Source organism: Salvelinus namaycush, chromosome 9 (genome assembly GCF_016432855.1).
Source record: "Salvelinus namaycush isolate Seneca chromosome 9, SaNama_1.0, whole genome shotgun sequence".
In the NCBI taxonomy this organism is placed as follows: domain Eukaryota; kingdom Metazoa; phylum Chordata; class Actinopteri; order Salmoniformes; family Salmonidae; genus Salvelinus; species Salvelinus namaycush.
This window is the reverse complement of record NC_052315.1, coordinates 12,842,152-12,861,899: the sequence shown is the minus strand read 5'-3', so window position 1 is coordinate 12,861,899 and position 19,748 is coordinate 12,842,152.

The window sequence follows — 19,748 nt, the reverse complement described above, 5'->3', positions numbered from 1 at the left end:
ACACAAGAGAAGTGACACAATTTCCCTAATTATAAGAAATTCATGTTAGCAGGGAATATTCACTAAATATGCAGGTTTAAAAATATATACTTGTGTATTGATTTTAAAGAAAGGCATTGATGTTTATGGTTAGGTACATTGGTGCAACGACAATGCTTTTTTCGCAAATGCGCTTGTTAAATCATCACCGTTTGTCAAAGTATGCGCATCGATTATATGCAACGCAGGACACGCTAGATAAACTAGTAATATCATCAACCATGTGTAGTTAACTAGTGATTATGTTAAAATGGATTGTTTTTTATAAGATAAGTTTAATGCTAGCTAGCAATTTACATTGGCTTCTTGCTGCCCTCGCGTAACAGGTAGTCAGCCTGCCATGCATGCTCCTCGTGGAGTGCAATGGTTAGAGCGTTGGACTAGTAACCGGAAGGTTGCAAAAACAAATCCCAGAGCTGACAAGATAAAAATCTGTTGTTCTGCCCATGAACAAGGCAGTTAACCCACCGTTCCTAGGCAGTCATTGAAAATAAGAATGTGTTCTTAACTGACTTGCCTAGTTAAATAAAAGGTGTAAAACATTATTTATTTATTTTAAAATAATAATAATTTTTTTAAATAATGTTTTTAATCTAAAAAAACTATTTTAAAAAATACATTTCTTTTTTCATTTACATTCAAAAATATATATATATATATTTTTAAATAAATAAAATCGGCAAATCGGTGTCCAAAAATACTGATTACCGATTGAAAATCTTGAACTTGAAAATCAGCCCTAATTAAATCGGCCATTCCGATTAATCGGTCGACCTCTAGCACAGACCAACGAGGTAGGCCTATTCCTGATCTGCGCATCACCGTCAGCATTCAAATATTTGTAAAATGGCTTGTGCAATATTAGTTGAGTGACAACCATTGTAATTTGCTAGATATATACATATTTTTTAAATCAAATGCGCTGTTGAAAGGGTGTTTTAACAGAATAAAAGTAACCTAAACTACAGGAGGAGACAAATCTAATCCAGGGTGGGAAATTGACTTGGCTGGTGGATGCCCAATATTTACCAGCCAAAAGAACACAGAACATGAGACAGACAGACAGTAGTGGATACCAAATCAAATCAAATTTTATTCGTCACATACACATGGTTAGCAGATGTTAATGTGAGTGTAGCGAAATGCTTGTGCTTCTAGTTCCGACAATGCAGTAATAACCAACGAGTAATCTAACCTAACAATCCCACAACTACTACCTTATACACACACAAGTGTAAAGGGATAAAGAATATGTACATAAAGATATATGAATGAGTGATGGTACAGAACGGCATAGGCAAGATGCAGTAGATGGTACCGAGTACAGTATATACATATGAGATGAGTAATGTAGGGTATGTAAACATAAAAGTGCATAGTTTAAAGTGGCTAGTGATACATGTATTACATAAAGATGGCAAGATGCAGTAGATGATAGAGTACAGTATATACATATGTAACAGTATAACTTTAGTACGTCCCCTCGCCCCGACCTCGGGCGCGAACCAGGGACCCTCTGCACACATCAACAACAGTCACCCACGAAGCGTCGTTACCCATCGCTCCACAAAGGCCGCGGCTAGTTTTTGTTACCTACCCTCACCACCTGGGGGTGGCCCGTCAGGAAGTCCAGTACCCAGTTGCACAGGGCGGGGTCGAGACCCAGGGTCTCAAGCTTGATGATGAGTTTGGAGGGTACTATGGTGTTAAATGCTGAGCTGTAGTCGATGAACAGCATTCTCACATAGGTATTCCTCTTGTCCAGATGGGTTAGGGCAGTGTGCAGTGTGGTTGCGATTGCGTCGTCTGTGGACCTATTGGGGCGGTAAGCAAATTGGAGTGGGTCTAGGGTGTCAGGTAGGGTGGAGGTGATATGGTCCTTGACTAGTCTCTCAAAGCACTTCATGATGACGGAAGTGAGTGCTACGAGGCGGTAGTCGTTTAGCTCAGTTACCATAGCTTTCTTGGGAACAGGAACAATGGTGGCCCTCTTGATGCATGTGGGAACAGCAGACTGGGATAAGGATTGATTGAATATGTCCGTAAACACACCAGCCAGCTGGTCTGCGCATGCTCTGAGGATACGGCTGGGGATGCCGTCTGGGCCTGCAGCCTTGCGAGGGTTAACACGTTTAAATGTTTTACTCACCTCGGCTGCAGTGAAGGAGAGTCCGCAGGTTTTGGTAGCGAGTGTTCTAGAGCTGTTCCAGCGGTCTCCATCTTTCTCTCCATTGTTTGAAACAAATATAAAACCTATGCTGTACCCCACCCTGCTTTCACCACTGTAGCATTGAGATGATCTCCTACATAGCTGACACACAGAAATATATATCATTCTTTAACTGTGGGCTTTGGATTGGGGGGTGGAGGGGGCAGGGGACTGTTCCCAAATGCTCTGTGTGACCACCCGCAAAAAGTGGCTGCATTTGGCTGGTGTTAATTTCCCAACCCGCTCTCATTTGGATATAAAATGTAGATCAGGGCTTACATTAGACTTTATTTTGATTGTTCGGGTTTCACCATCAGCAATAGTTTTAGTAGTTTTGCTTGAAACAATCAGTATACAGTGCATTCGGAAAATATTCAAACCCTTGACTTTTTCCACATTGTTACATTACAGGCTTATTCTAAAATGGATTATATGAATCATTTTCCTCATCAATCTACACACAATAACATTCCAGATTAAAAGTGTGTTCAGGAGGGGAACAAAAAAAGCTAACTGACAGTGGGGTGGTAGTTTCCCTTATGGCTCAGTTCAGGTGCCTATATACCCCATAGACATAATTTACACACACACGTCCGCCCCAACAGATCCACCTCAGAGGCCCAGCTCATGAGTTCCATCAGCAGAAGATTTTAATTTAGAATTTAAATGTGTTAATGCATCGAATCGTATTGCATGGAACCAAAACACACCAATTCGTTTCTCTAATCAAACCGAATCAGTGACAAATGAAAATTCTCTTAACGTTTAAACTGCAATTTTATCATTTAAACATCTATTTTCTTTATCATAAAATTATTTGAATTCCCAATTCAGATGTGGTTCTCTGTATGACCGCTGGGGGGCAATGCAGTTCAATCTACTGCAGCCCATCACAAGTTATCACAGCCACAAAGTCAAAGCCCTCCTATTTCTACAATTTCTCTTTTTAAAATCTAACCTTATGCCTAACTCTAACCTTAAATTAATAATATTGGTTTACATACATTTTTACGATATAGCTAATTTTGACTTTGTGGCTGTAGTAACTAGTGGAAACCCTACCAGACGGCAGCACACTTTACTGCTGTCCCCCACCCACTCAGCAACGATAGTATTAATGCCGTTTTAGGGTCTGGGTTGTGTACCTCTCTTCCAGGTTGTCAATACGTACTTCATGTCCCACTTCTCATCAATGTGATGGCTAGTTACAATGATGTATGACAATCTGTTAACTCCACGTATGGTGTTTGAGAGCTCGCACTGTGTACATGCAGAGCAATCGTCGCACAATTTCTCCATCAGGGCTGTCACGGTTTTTCAACATGGCATCTGGTTCTAGTTATGCCCTTAGGGTACTGAAGCTGACATACTCCACCAGACAATGGCTGCATATCCACTACAATAATTTCTGTAATCATCGCTTTGATTTTTCACTGTAGCTCAATTCCACCTCGCAAAGTTTGCATTTCATCACCTCACTTTAACTTCTCAAAGTAGCCTATTGCCATACATGACTTTGCTGCTGTCGCTTCCCGGTCTCACTCTCTGGCCTTTTCCAACTGTTAGTGAAGATGACGTGCGGAGCGCCTATAACGGTGGCAAATAATTTGAAAGATGCATATCGCCTCCTACTAATGTTACATTGTTGCATAAGGTATTTGTTTAATATACACTGCTCAAAAAAAATAAAGGGAACAGTAAAATAACACATCCTAGATCTGAATGAATGAAATATTCTTATTAAATACTTTTGTCTTTACATAGTTGAATGTGCTGACAACAAAATCACACAGAAATTATCAATGGAAATCAAATTTATCAACCCATGGAGGTCTGGATTTGGAGCCACACTCAGAATTAAAGTGGAAAACCACACTACAGGCTGATCCAACTTTGATGTAATGTCCTTAAAACAAGTCAAAATGAGGCTCAGTAGTGTGTGTGGCCTCCACGTGCCTGTATGACCTCCCTACAACGCCTGGACATGCTCCTGATGAGGTGGCGGATGGTCTCCTGAGGGATCTCCTCCCAGACCTGGACTAAAGCATCCGCCAACTCCTGGACAGTCTGTGGTGCAACGTGGCGTTGGTGGATGGAGCGAGACATGATGTCCCAGATGTGCTCAATTGGATTCAGGTCTGGGGAACGGGCGGGCCAGTCCATAGCATCAATGCCTTCCTCTTGCAGGAACTGCTGACACACTCCAGCCACATGAGGTCTAGCATTGTCTTGCATTAGGAGGAACCCAGGGCCAACCGCACCAGCATATGGTCTCACAAGGGGTCTGAGGATCTCATCTCGGTACCTAATGGCAGTCAGGCTACCTCTGGCGAGCACATGGAGGGCTGTGCGGCCCCCCAAAGAAATGCCACCCCACACCATGACTGACCCACCGCCAAACCGGTCATGCTGGAGGATGTTGCAGGCAGCAGAACGTTCTCCACGGCGTCTCCAGACTCTGTCACGTCTGTCACATGTGCTCAGTGTGAACCTGCTTTCATCTGTGAAGAGCACAGATGGCGAATTTGCCAATCTTGGTGTTCTCTGGCAAATGCCAAACGTCCTGCACGGTGTTGGGCTGTAAGCACAACCCCCACCTGTGGACGTCGGGTCCTCATACCACCCTCATGGAGTCTGTTTCTGACCGTTTGAGCAGACACATGCACATTTGTGGCCTGCTGGAGGTCATTTTGCAGGGCTCTGGCAGTGCTCCGCCTGCTCCTCCTTGCACAAAGGCGGAGGTAGCGGTCCTGCTGCTGTCACGAATCCCGCTTCCTGAGTCTGGGTTTGCCTGTGTGTCTGTCCTGGAGTGTGTTTCAGGTGTCCTGGAACGCACCCTGTCTGGTTGCCGGGCGAATTAGCTCATTGGGAGATTGATTTCACCCGCACCTGTTTCCCGTCAGTAATCTGCACACCTGTCCTGATCATCATCTCTACCCTTCAAAAGCTCTGACCTGACTTCCATTCCCTGCCGGATCGTTAGCCATGAACAGTATGTTGTGCCTGAGTACCAGACTCCAGTTGGATAGAATTTGTTTTGTTGTTTTCATTTACGTATTGCTTGCCTTGAACTTACCTTCGTTTGTTTTGTCTTCAGTTACTCACCTGGATCATTCACTCCATTCCCGCCTGGTTGACAGAGGATTCTGCTACTACATTGGATTCACCTATTTCCTCTCATCTACTCACCACCGCTGCCCGCTACGCCATCTGGATATATCTACCTTTTCACATTTCACTGTAAATAAATACTCACCTTCTTCCTACGCTCCTTGTCCTGGTCTGCTTCTGGGTTCGATCTTGAAAGATCGTGACAGAACGATCCGGCCAGTAATGAACCCAGCGGACCTGGACTCCGTTTGCCATGCCATTACCCTGCAGGAGAAGAAATTGGGACAACACAATACGGCGCTACAGGAGATAGCGAGTTCGATCCAGAATTTATCTGCTAGCTTGACACAAGTCCAGGATCAGCTCAGTTTGCAGGTGATTCATTCACCACCGGTTTCACCCATCTCACCTGCCGTGTCTGAAGCGGTTCCATTTCGTGAACCCAAGGTACCGACACCTGATAAATATGAAGGGGATTTGGGAAAATGCCGTTCGTTTCTTATGCAGTGTGGGTTAGTGTTTGATCTACAGCCCCATTCTTACGCCACTGACAAGGCTAGGATAGCCTTGGTTATTGAACTGTTGCGTGGAAGAGCTCTGGAATGGGCTTCAGCCGTTTGGGAACGACAGGGAACCTGCACGGCTTCATATCAGGAGTTCACGGGAGAGATGAGGAAGCTTTTTGATCATCCAGTCCGAGGTAAGGACGCAGCTAAACGTTTGTTCTCTCTTCGCCAAGGAGATCGCAGTGTGGCAGATTTTATGATTGAGTTCAGGACATTGGCTGTGGAGAGTGGTTGGAATGAGGAGTCACTACAAGCGGTTTTTTACAAGGGGTTGTCAGATGAACTTAAGGATGAGCTGATTTCTTATCCAGAGCCTAGTGACTTAGACAGCTTGGTCGCTTTATCTATTCGGGTTGATAATAGAGTCCGAGAGAGAAGGAGGGAGAAGCAGTGGGGTCTATCCAATCAATCTGTAACTCGGTTACCATTCGGTTCAGGAGGTGAACCAGGACGTATTGATCGTTATTCTCCACACGGGATTAGTGGAGGAGTCTTGCCACCAGATTCTGAACCAATGCAAGTGGGGCGACACGGGCTAACTAAGGAGGAGCGCCAACGTAGACGTGAGACCAATAGCTCTTTCTACTGTGGTAGATCGGGACATTACAACTCCGCTTGTCCACAGCGCCCGTTAAACTGCCCGGCTCGCTAAATTTGGGAGGAATTTTAGCGAGCCAGTTTCAATCTCTCAAGGATCTTGTCAGACCCCGTTTTCCTGCGACCCTTATGAATAAGGATCAGAGTTTTGACCTGAACGCTTTTATCGATTCAGGTGCCGATGGCAACTTTATGGATGCCGACTTGGTGGAACAGCTGGGGCTTTCCAAGGAGCAATTGCCGGAAGCCATTGAAGCAACCACTCTGAACGGCAGTAGTCTGGCACGGATCACTATGAGGACTGAACCGGTTAAGATGTTGGTGTCGGGAAATCATTCAGAGTTTATCTCTTTCTTCATTTTGTCCTCGCCCCATGTTCCTCTGGTTCTTGGTTACCCCTGGCTGAAGGAACACAATCCCTCGTTTGATTGGGTGACAGGGAAGGTAACTAGTTGGAACATTGAGTGTCATGCTAACTGCCTTAGGACTGCCTGTTCTCCTGCTGTTTCCAGTCAGGTCAGTGACTCTGCTCCTCCTGATTTGTCCCTGGTTCCAGAAACATATCACGAGTTGGGTGAGGTATTCAGTAAACAGAAGGCTCTGTCTCTTCCTCCCCACCGACCTTATGATTGTGCGATTAATCTGTTTCCTGGATCTGCCTTTCCCAAGGGACGGTTATACAGTATCTCTCGACCGGAACGTGAGGCCTTGGAGACCTACATCAAGGAGTCTCTAGCTACAGGTCTCATTCGGCCATCGTCATCACCTTTGGGAGCAGGATTTTTTTTTGTGAGCAAGAAGGATGGTTCTCTTCGACCGTGTATTGATTATCGGGGTTTGAATGAGATTACGGTTAAGAACAAGTATCCCCTGCCCTTGATGAGCTCGGCTTTCGATTCCTTACAGGGTGCTACGGTTTTTACGAAGCTTGATTTACGTAATGCTTATCATTTGGTTCGGATCAAGGAGGGGGCCGAGTGGTTGACTGGGTTCAATACTCCGATGGGACATTTTGAGTACCAGGTGATGCCGTTTGGACTGACCAACGCTCCGGCGGTGTTCCAAAGTATGGTGAATGACGTTTTGAGAGATATGATTGGTATTTTTGTGTTCGTTTACCTGGATGATATCCTCATCTTCTCAAAGGAGCTTTCTAGCCACGTTCTGCATGTCAAGCAGGTCCTGCAGCGGTTATTGGAGAACCGTCTGTTCGTGAAGGCGGAGAAGTGTGATTTTCACGCCCATACAACGTCCTTCCTCGGGTACATCATATCCAGGGGAGAGATCAAGATGGACCAAGAGAAGGTTCGGGCGGTTCGGGATTGGGTCCAGCCCGGTACAAGATTGCAGCTCCAGAGATTCCTGGGGTTTGCGAATTTTTATCGGAGGTTTATCCGTGACTACAGCCGGGTGGCTGCACCTTTAACTGCCCTGACGTCTTGCACCAGAAAGTTCTGTTGGACTCCTGAGGCAGACCGAGCATTTCTGGACTTGAAGAGCCGATTCACCAACGCCCCGATTCTCTCTCAACCTGACACTTCCCGTCAGTTCGTTGTGGAAGTGGATGCTTCTGATGTGGGTGTGGGCGCCATCCTGTCCCAGCGTAGCTCCACTGACGGTAAACTCCATCCCTGCGCTTTCTACTCTGGTCGTCTTTCTCCAGCTGAAAGAAACTACGATGTGGGTAACCGGGAGCTTCTCGCTGTGAAGCTTGCCTTGGAGGAGTGGCGGCACTGGTTGGAGGGAGCGGAGCAACCGTTTGTGGTCTGGACTGACCACAAGAATCTGGCTTACGTACAATCGGCTAAACGTCTCAACGCCCGTCAGGCTAGGTGGGCCTTGTTTTTTGGACGTTTCAATTTTTCCCTGACGTTCCGACCTGGGTCTAAGAACGGGAAGGCGGACGCCCTGTCCCGGATGTTCTCTAAGACGGAGGAGAGTGGGGTCAAGACTGAGACGATTCTTCCCCAGAATGTTGTCGTGGGAGCCGTTACATGGAGGATAGAGGAGGATGTGATGGCGGCCCTTCGGACGCAGCCCGGCCCCGGTAACGGTCCACCCGGTCGGTTGTTCGTACCCGAGTCGGTCCGTTCTGCTGTCCTTCAGTGGTCCCACGCCAGCAAGATAGCTTGTCACCCTGGCGTTGCTCGGACTATGGCACTACTGCGCAGACGTTTTTGGTGGCCTGCCATGGGAGAAGATACCCGGAGGTTTGTTGCCGCATGTCCTGTTTGTGCCCAGAACAAGAGTACCAATCGGCCCAGCTCTGGGCTTCTTCACCCCCTACCTATTCCTCGGCGACCTTGGTCGCATCTGGCCCTGGATTTTGTCACGGGATTGCCCCCTTCTGTTGGGAACACGGTCATTCTGACCATTGTGGACAGATTCAGCAAGTTTGCTCATTTTGTTCCTCTCTCCAAGCTTCCATCGGCTACGGAGACGTCCGAGATCCTGGTCAGGGAGGTTTTCAGGGTTCACGGATTGCCCAGTGACATTGTGTCTGACCGTGGTCCTCAGTTTACCTCTGCTGTCTGGAAATCCTTCTGTTTGGCCATTGGAGCTACAGTCAGTCTCACTTCTGGATTTCACCCACAATCTAATGGTCAAGCGGAGAGAGCCAACCAGAAGATGGAGTCCACGCTGCGTTGTCTTGTCTCCTCTGATCCCACCTCTTGGTCATCTCAATTACCCTGGGTTGAGTATGCCCATAATACCCTTCCTTCATCTGCCACTGGGATGTCCCCCTTCCAATGCCTTTACGGATACCAACCTCCTTTGTTTCCTTCTCAGGAGAGGGATCTCTCGGTTCCCTCTGTCCAGACCCATATTCGTCGTTGCCACCGGACCTGGCATCGGGCCAGGAAGGCTCTCCTTAGAGTTTCTGACCGGTATCAGATACAGGCGAACCGTCGCCGTATTCCTGCCCCAGCTTATACGGTTGGAGATAAGGTTTGGTTGGCTACACGGGATCTTCCTCTACGGACGGAGTCAAGGAAGTTGTCACCTAAGTTCATTGGTCCGTTTGTAGTGGAGAGAATCATAAATCCTGTGGTGGTTCGACTCAAGTTGCCTGCAACACTTAGAGTGCATCCCACTTTTCATGTCTCCTGTCTCAAGCCGGTTCACCTCAGTCCTCTGTTGCCTCCTCCTCCTCGTCCTCCTCCTCCTCGGATGATCGGAGGTGGTCCTGTCTACACGGTGCGCCGCATCATGGACTCCAGACGGCGGGGTCGAGGGTACCAGTTTCTAGTGGACTGGGAAGGATATGGTCCAGAGGAGAGGAGTTGGATTCCTCGGCGACAGATTCTGGATGACGACCTGATTCGTGACTTCTACCGCCTCCATCCTGGCGCTCCAGGTAGTCCGCCCGGTGGCGTTCGTCGGAGGGGGGGTACTGTCACGAATCCCGCTTCCTGAGTCTGGGTTTGCCTGTGTGTCTGTCCTGGAGTGTGTTTCAGGTGTCCTGGAACGCTCCCTGTCTGGTTGCCGGGCGAATTAGCTCATTGGGAGATTGATTTCACCCGCACCTGTTTCCCGTCAGTAATCTGCACACCTGTCCTGATCATCATCTCTACCCTTCAAAAGCTCTGACCTGACTTCCATTCCCTGCCGGATCGTTAGCCATGAACAGTATGTTGTGCCTGAGTACCAGACTCCAGTTGGATAGAATTTGTTTTGTTGTTTTCATTTACGTATTGCTTGCCTTGAACTTTTTTTTTTTTTTTTTTTTTTTTTATTGGGGTGGATCAGCTTAATATTGCGGAAAGAATGTTGCTTCCAATGTAATTGTCTGCATCATTTCCAATCCCCCATATTTTTTTGGGTAAATATATATATCCATACACGCATGCATACATATATACATATATACATACACATACCTATATAGACATACATACTTTTTTAAAGAATATACCTTTATTATTATTCCCCGCAACCCTACCACCGCTCCCCCAATTGGAGTAAACTAATAAACACTTCTGCTTTTACCTTCAATTTATACATCTTATACCTATTTTACAGACACAGACTACTTTATAATAGTTCTCTCTTGTTTGTTCTTAGTCCTTCCTCTATTTCTGTTGTCCATCCAATTTTATTTCCACTTGTAACTGTGCTATTTCACAAAAGCTCCGCACCTATACACATTTCACAGATCCCGTATGCCCTACATTGTTTATCTTGTTATTAGTCCCACCCTTCAGTTCCACTCAACCCTTCCCATCTATCTTCCAACATCATCCATTTCGGATTTTTATTTGCCATATATTTTTCAACTGTGCTGTGATGCTTCACAAAAGATTTGAACCTTCCTATTCTCATAGCTTCTACAGATTGTAAATTAAAAATAAACATTTTTGCTAAAATAATTATTATATTATTGATTGATTGACTATGGCTTTTCAAATCCCCCAGTATTGCTATCTGTAGCGTTAGTTCTAGGCAAATGTTGCAATTCTTCAGCCATTCCTGGACCTGTGACCAAAAACGAGCTACATATGGACAATACCAAAATAAATGATCTAATGACTCTGCCTCCTCACAACAGAATCTGCAGAGCTGGGAAGATTGTATACCCCATATATATAACATTCTATTAGTTGCAAGAATTTTGTACAGTAATTTAAATTGAAAAATTCTAAGTTTTGAATCCGGCGTTGTTTTGCGTATCAATTCATAAACCATGTGCCATGGAATGGGTACATCGAAAATCTCTTCCCAACTATTTTGCAATTTATATGGCACAGCTGTCAGTTTTTTGGTCCTTAAATGAAATTGGTATATGTTTTTATTTATCACACTTTTCTTTAACCATTTATGTTCTTTAATACAGGGCCGACATACAAGTTCCTTACTTTTTTCCCCTTCTACTTGCCTCTTCCATTTTTGTGGTAATGCTGCAATTAATTGGTTGTAATTTTGGGTAGAGCAGACATTTCCATATGTCTGTGTTAGCTGCATGTGTGACATAACTCCACCAGTCCTATTTATGATATCATTCACAAAAATTATACCTTTTTTAAACATTTCTTTGATAAATACAGTTTTTTTATCAATTACTATATTTGAATTTAACCACAATATTTGTTGTACTATTTGTTCCGTCCTTTCAGGTGGATTAAACTGAAATTGCAACCAACTTTCTAAGGCTTGTTTAAAAAATAAGGATATTTTGGAGATTATTTCCTTTTCAAACAACCGAAAGTGAGCAGGTGTAATCTGAATAAAGGGAAAAAGGCCCTTCTTGAACATAGGATGAGACATTCGTACCAATTTACTAGAGAACCAGTTTGGATTTAAGTATAACTTTTGTATGACTGATGCCTTTAGTGAGAGGTCTAATGCTTTAATATTTAATAATTTCTGCCCTCCGAATTCATATTCGTTATATAAATAGGCCCTTTTAATTTTATCTGGCTTGCCGTTCCAAATAAAATGGAATATTTTTTGTTCATATAATTTAAAAAGCAGGTCACTAGGTGTAGGCAAAACCATAAGCAAATAGGTAAACTGTGATATGACTAAAGAGTTAATCAGGGTGATTTTTCCACAAATAGACAAGTATTTTCCTTTCCATGGTAGCAAGATCTTATCTATTTTTGCTAACTTTCTATAAAAATTTATTGGAGTGAGATCATTTCTTTCTTTTGGGATTTTTATACCGAGTATGTCCACATCTCCGTCAGACCATTTAATTGGTAAACTACATGGCAATATAAAATGTGTATTTTTTAGTGATCCAATACGTAATATGGTACATTTATCATAATTTGGTTTTAATCCAGAGAGGATAGCAAAGGTATCTAGATCCTCTATGAGGCCGTGGAGAGACTCTAGTTGTGGTTTTAAAAGAAAACATGAATCATCAGCGTACAATGACACCTTAGTTTTTAAGCCACGGATTTCTAATCCATTAATATTAATGTTTGATCTAATTTTAACAGCTAACATTTCGATGGCAATAATAAATAGATATGCCGATAGTGGACAACCTTGTTTTACTCCTCTAGATAGTTTAAAACTTTCTGAGATGTAGCCATTATTTACTATTTTACACCTAGGGTTACTATACATAATTTTAACCCATTTTATAAGAGATTCCCCAAAATTGAAATATTCTAGGCATTTATATATAAACTCCAGTCGTACTTTATCAAAAGCCTTTTCAAAATCAGCTATGAAAACCAGACCTGGTGTCCCCGATATTTCATAGTGTTCTATTGTTTCCAGTACTTGCCTTATATTATCTCCAATGTATCGTCCATGTAAAAAACCTGTCTGATTAGGATGAATAATATCTGACAAAACTTTTTTTATTCTATGCGCCAAGCATTTTGCTAGGATTTTTGCATCACAACACTGAAGTGTAAGAGGTCTCCAATTTTTTAATTGGACTGGATCTTTATATATACCACTTGGGTCCTGTTTCAGTAATAACGATATCAGACCTTCTTGTTGCGTGTCTGATAATCTACCATTTATATAGGAGTGGTTAAAACAAGCTAATAATGGTCCTTTGAGTATATCAAAAAAAGTTTTGTATACTTCCACTGGTATGCCATCCAGCCCTGGAGTTTTCCCATCCTTAAAGGCCCCAATTGCATCAAGCAGTTCCTCCTCTGTAATTTGGCCTTCACATGAGTCTTTCTGTACAGATGTTAATTTTACATTATTAATAGGAAAAAAATCCATACAATTAGTTTCAGTTAGTGGAGATGGAGGAGCCTGAAACGAAAACATATTCTTAAAGTACTTTACTTCCTCTTTCAAAATATCATTTGGTGAATCATGCGTGACTCCATCATTTGTAACAAGTTTTAATACATTTTTTTTGGTAGCATTTCTATATTGAAGATTGAAAAAGAATTTGGTGCATTTTTCCCCATATTCCATCCAGTTCGCTTTATTTTTATAATATATTACACTGGATCTTTCTTGAATAAGTTCCTCCATTTCTTTTTGTTTTTCCTCTAACTTATTCTGTGCCTCTATGGTACTGTTTTTATTGCTATCTAACTGTACTGTTAGTCCTTCAATTTCCTTTGTTAATATGGACTCTTTTGATCTAAATTCCCTTTGTTTTATAGATGAGTACTGAATTGCATGGCCTCTAAAGGCACACTTAAAAGTGTCCCATACAATAAGGGGATCTGCTGTACCTATGTTATGTCTGAAAAAGTCAGTTATAAAATCTTCTGTCCTAGTTCTAAACAATTTATCATCTAGTAGACTGATTAAATTTCCAATATCCTCGCCCACGTGGAAATTCTGTAAGAGAAATATATATGCCAATTATGTGATGATCCGACCGCATTCTGTCCCCTATCAACACTTTTTTAACTTTTGGTGCCAGAGAGAATGGTATAAGAAAGTAGTCAATACGACTAGCTTGATTCAGCCTCCGCCATGTATATCTCACTAAATCAGGGTATTTAAGTCTCCATATATCCACTAATTCCAATATATCCATGACATTCATGATTTCCTTAAGTGCCTGAGGGTGATAGTTTGTAGTGTGATTTCCTTTCCGGTCTATAGAGGTATTTAAGACCGTATTAAAATCTCCCACTATAATAATAGAGTCTAGTGTTGCTTGTAGAGTTGATAAATTCTTATATATATTTTCAAAGAAGCTTGGATCATCATTATTCGGACCGTATAGGTTAACAAGCCATATTTGTTTATTGTCCAATAACATATTTAAAATAATCCATCTACCTTGAGGATCTGTTTGGACAATTTGCACATTTGGATCAAAATTATTGTTAATTAAAACCATCACCCCTTTTGAATTTCTTTGCCCATGGGAGAAATATATTTTGCCCCCCCAGTTCTTTTTCCACAAAACTTCATCTAAAACTGTTGAATGGGTTTCCTGTAAACAATAGATATTATAATCCTTCTCTTTTAGCCAGGTAAATACTGATCGTCTTTTCTTATTATCTGCTAAGCCATTACAATTGTAACTGGCTATACTTATTTCACCACTTACCATAATGAGACACACCTTTCATTCTTTTAATCAGAATATATTTTTGTAAACGTACTATTAAAAAGTAACATAATGATTGAGTGTCTATATAGTTGTACCATGATATTTGCATTTCTACTAAGTAAACCTCCAATTGGTCCCTACTATTCCACCCGCTAAAAGGCCTCATCTCGAGATGGCTTGTCATCCCAATGCCCGGTAGACCACCCTCGACCCCCTGTATCCCATAGCCCTGAACCGACTGGGATCCATTCTTTGAAAAGAGCATACAGTGCCATTTACCGAATTGAAGAAGATCAATTACCATATGCATTTCCATTGCCCTCACCTCGATTTGTATTATATATATCTGTGGATCATCCTCTATTGTCCCTAACATCTTTTACTTCTTCCTTCGCAACAGTTGTGGGATACACACATACACCCACACACACTCAGCCCTTACCCCCACACAACCATAAGCTCACTTTCTCAACAATTGCACCATCCCAGAGCCCAACTCAAGATGGGTCATGATTTACAAATGCACTTGCAGTTGCAGCTGCATGAGAAGGCCTGCAAGACCGCACAAAAAATTAGCAAAAATTGAGAGATTTATTTACCATTGTCATATCCTAGATAATGGAGGTCAAATGTACACCTTATTCCTGAAACACCCACAATACGGCCACCCGTCATGACCATGTCCCCACGCATCTCCATGCAGTCCGACTTTGATTTTGTGCCGCCAGGGCCACAATAATATACCCCCTCTCTGAATGTCCGAGTGTGACCCCCTCCCCATGGGTTACTGCAGCTAGTGTTGCCAGCACTGCCACTGCCTGGGTGGGGGCACCCCACCGGAATCCCCACCGGCTAGGTACAAGGTCGTCATGGTTCTCATTAGCAGCTTTGAGAATTTCCTTGTATATTATGCTCTCCCTTTATGGGGCTTTGGCTTTGCAGGACCAACCCTGCCAAGCAGGCTCAGAATCTTGAGGGGGCAGTGCTGCTCTTGGTCTCTGACCTCATTTTAGCTGCATACAGACCGCTTACAGCGGGCACATATAACAGTTAGGGACTTCTCCTTAGTATCTGGGTCATTCAGGTGGGTGTCTAGGGTATAGTGCCATGGACCGTACCATTAAAATAGGATAATAAATAATTAGATATAATTTATAAAAAAATAAATAAAAAATGTAGTTCTCCATGATAGGACAATAAATAAATAAGACGTATAATTCATTATAAAAGTATATCCATCATCTTAACAACATTGAAAGCCCTCTCATACCCGGCTCACAGCAATACATTGGCTCTGGGATATGCAACCATTTCATTACTCACTCACTCAACTTTCCAAACATAACAAATAAAATAAAAAATAAACACAAACCATACCATCCACACATACTGTGCCTTCTGTTTACTTAGTTTTTATCTTCACTATGTTGAATTAGTGCTTGTGTGTTCAATTAGTTATATGTGAAGATTTATAGAAAAGCTATATTTTTTATTGTATTGTTACAATCAGTAACCGGGCTTGAATTGTGTTTATTTCCCTCGTCTATGAGAACTTTGTAATTTTTAAAATAACCATGGAGTAGTCTTTGTGTCTCTGAACAACTGGTTATCAATATATAGTTTATCAACGACGAGAGCTACTCGTTTCGCTTTTAATCTATTTTCTTTGAAAATTGGATACAGAACTTTGCGCCGTTCTGCAATTTCCTTCGGAAACTGATCATTCATGCCAATTTTGGTCCCAGCAAGTCTTTTACCCAGGCTTTTAACCATTATTTTATCTTTAAATGAAGCAAATTTGGCAACGATTGGGCGTTCGTACCTCTGCCCTCTCTGTCCGAAGCGGTGAACGCGTTCAAGTTGGATTTTGTCGATAACTTCGCGTGGAATCTGAAGCGCTGTAAGGAGGAACTCTCTAACTATAGATTCAGGAACTTCTCCTTCTTTTTCTTGGATACCTGTAAGTACCAAATTCTCTCTCATGGATCTAGTTTGTATGTCCAGTAAGGTTTCTTTCAGAACGGTGTTCTCCTTTTTAATTCCATTCATTTCGGTTTCAATCTTATTGACTGTCCCTTTTAGCGCGTGTGTTTGCTTCTCCAATGTCGCAGCTTTTTCATCACTCATCTCTAGGCTTGCCTTCAACTCTTTTATATCCTTACTAACTAATTCAAGTATACCCAGTTTGTCATTTATTGATTTTAACAGATCGGTTTCGACCTTTACCATTCCCGGTGGTGAGAATATTAAATCATCAGTGTCTGTAGAAGAGTCACGTTTTCGTTTTGTAATCGGTTCCCCTGTCTTACTCTCCGTCATGTTTGGTTGTTGCCTGTTTTCGTAATATTTGTCGATAAATGTCTCTAGTTTTAGGATTTGTTTTGTGTTATTGTCCAGATTGAAGGTTATCACTCACCAGATTAAGTAGTGCTAATATTTTAGTCTAATTTAGCAGATATTTCGAATATTATGTTTTATCTTGAGGTGCTCTACATAAATCCCTTCAGTCCGCCATTACCCTTACGTTACCTTTACGTCATACGTCAGCAATCCTCCATTGTTAACGCAATACGTACTTCATGTCCCACTTCTCATCAATGTGATGGCTAGTTACAATGATGTATGACAATCTGTTAACTCCACGTATGGTGTTTGAGAGCTCGCACTGTGTACATGCAGAGCAATCGTCGCACAATTTCTCCATCAGGGCTGTCACGGTTTTTCAACATGGCATCTGGTTCTAGTTATGCCCTTAGGGTACTGAAGCTGACATACTCCACCAGACAATGGCTGCATATCCACTACAATAATTTCTGTAATCATCGCTTTGATTTTTCACTGTAGCTCAATTCCACCTCGCAAAGTTTGCATTTCATCACCTCACTTTAACTTCTCAAAGTAGCCTATTGCCATACATGACTTTGCTGCTGTCGCTTCCCGGTCTCACTCTCTGGCCTTTTCCAACTGTTAGTGAAGATGACGTGCGGAGCGCCTATAACGGTGGCAAATAATTTGAAAGATGCATATCGCCTCCTACTAATGTTACATTGTTGCATAAGGTATTTGTTTAATATACACTGCTCAAAAAAAATAAAGGGAACAGTAAAATAACACATCCTAGATCTGAATGAATGAAATATTCTTATTAAATACTTTTGTCTTTACATAGTTGAATGTGCTGACAACAAAATCACACAGAAATTATCAATGGAAATCAAATTTATCAACCCATGGAGGTCTGGATTTGGAGCCACACTCAGAATTAAAGTGGAAAACCACACTACAGGCTGATCCAACTTTGATGTAATGTCCTTAAAACAAGTCAAAATGAGGCTCAGTAGTGTGTGTGGCCTCCACGTGCCTGTATGACCTCCCTACAACGCCTGGACATGCTCCTGATGAGGTGGCGGATGGTCTCCTGAGGGATCTCCTCCCAGACCTGGACTAAAGCATCCGCCAACTCCTGGACAGTCTGTGGTGCAACGTGGCGTTGGTGGATGGAGCGAGACATGATGTCCCAGATGTGCTCAATTGGATTCAGGTCTGGGGAACGGGCGGGCCAGTCCATAGCATCAATGCCTTCCTCTTGCAGGAACTGCTGACACACTCCAGCCACATGAGGTCTAGCATTGTCTTGCATTAGGAGGAACCCAGGGCCAACCGCACCAGCATATGGTCTCACAAGGGGTCTGAGGATCTCATCTCGGTACCTAATGGCAGTCAGGCTACCTCTGGCGAGCACATGGAGGGCTGTGCGGCCCCCCAAAGAAATGCCACCCCACACCATGACTGACCCACCGCCAAACCGGTCATGCTGGAGGATGTTGCAGGCAGCAGAACGTTCTCCACGGCGTCTCCAGACTCTGTCACGTCTGTCACATGTGCTCAGTGTGAACCTGCTTTCATCTGTGAAGAGCACAGATGGCGAATTTGCCAATCTTGGTGTTCTCTGGCAAATGCCAAACGTCCTGCACGGTGTTGGGCTGTAAGCACAACCCCCACCTGTGGACGTCGGGTCCTCATACCACCCTCATGGAGTCTGTTTCTGACCGTTTGAGCAGACACATGCACATTTGTGGCCTGCTGGAGGTCATTTTGCAGGGCTCTGGCAGTGCTCCGCCTGCTCCTCCTTGCACAAAGGCGGAGGTAGCGGTCCTGCTGCTGTCACGAATCCCGCTTCCTGAGTCTGGGTTTGCCTGTGTGTCTGTCCTGGAGTGTGTTTCAGGTGTCCTGGAACGCACCCTGTCTGGTTGCCGGGCGAATTAGCTCATTGGGAGATTGATTTCACCCGCACCTGTTTCCCGTCAGTAATCTGCACACCTGTCCTGATCATCATCTCTACCCTTCAAAAGCTCTGACCTGACTTCCATTCCCTGCCGGATCGTTAGCCATGAACAGTATGTTGTGCCTGAGTACCAGACTCCAGTTGGATAGAATTTGTTTTGTTGTTTTCATTTACGTATTGCTTGCCTTGAACTTACCTTCGTTTGTTTTGTCTTCAGTTACTCACCTGGATCATTCACTCCATTCCCGCCTGGTTGACAGAGGATTCTGCTACTACATTGGATTCACCTATTTCCTCTCATCTACTCACCACCGCTGCCCGCTACGCCATCTGGATATATCTACCTTTTCACATTTCACTGTAAATAAATACTCACCTTCTTCCTACGCTCCTTGTCCTGGTCTGCTTCTGGGTTCGATCTTGAAAGATCGTGACAGCTGCTGGGTTGTTGCCCTCCTACGGCCTCCTCCACTTCTCCTGATGTACTGGCCTGTCTCCTGGTAGTGCCTCCATGCTCTGGACACTACGCTGACAGACACAGCAAACCTTCTTGCCACAGCTCGCATTGATGTGCCATCCTGGATGAGCTGCACTACCTGAGCCACTTGTGTGGGTTGTAGACTCCGTCTCATGCTACCACTAGAGTGAAAGCACCGCCAGCATTCAAAAGTGACCAAAACATCAGCCAGGAAGCATAGGAACTGAGAAGTGGTCTGTGGTCACCACCTGCAGAACCACTCCTTTATTGGGGGTGTCTTGCTAATTGCCTATAATTTCCACCTGTTGTCTATTCCATTTGCACAACAGCATGTGGAATTTATTGTCAATCAGTGTTGCTTCCTAAGTGGACAGTTTGATTTCACAGAAGTGTGATTGACTAAACTAGAATCTATAACAGAGTGCACTAAGTTCAGTAGATTTGACTTACCTAATTGTTTATAGAGA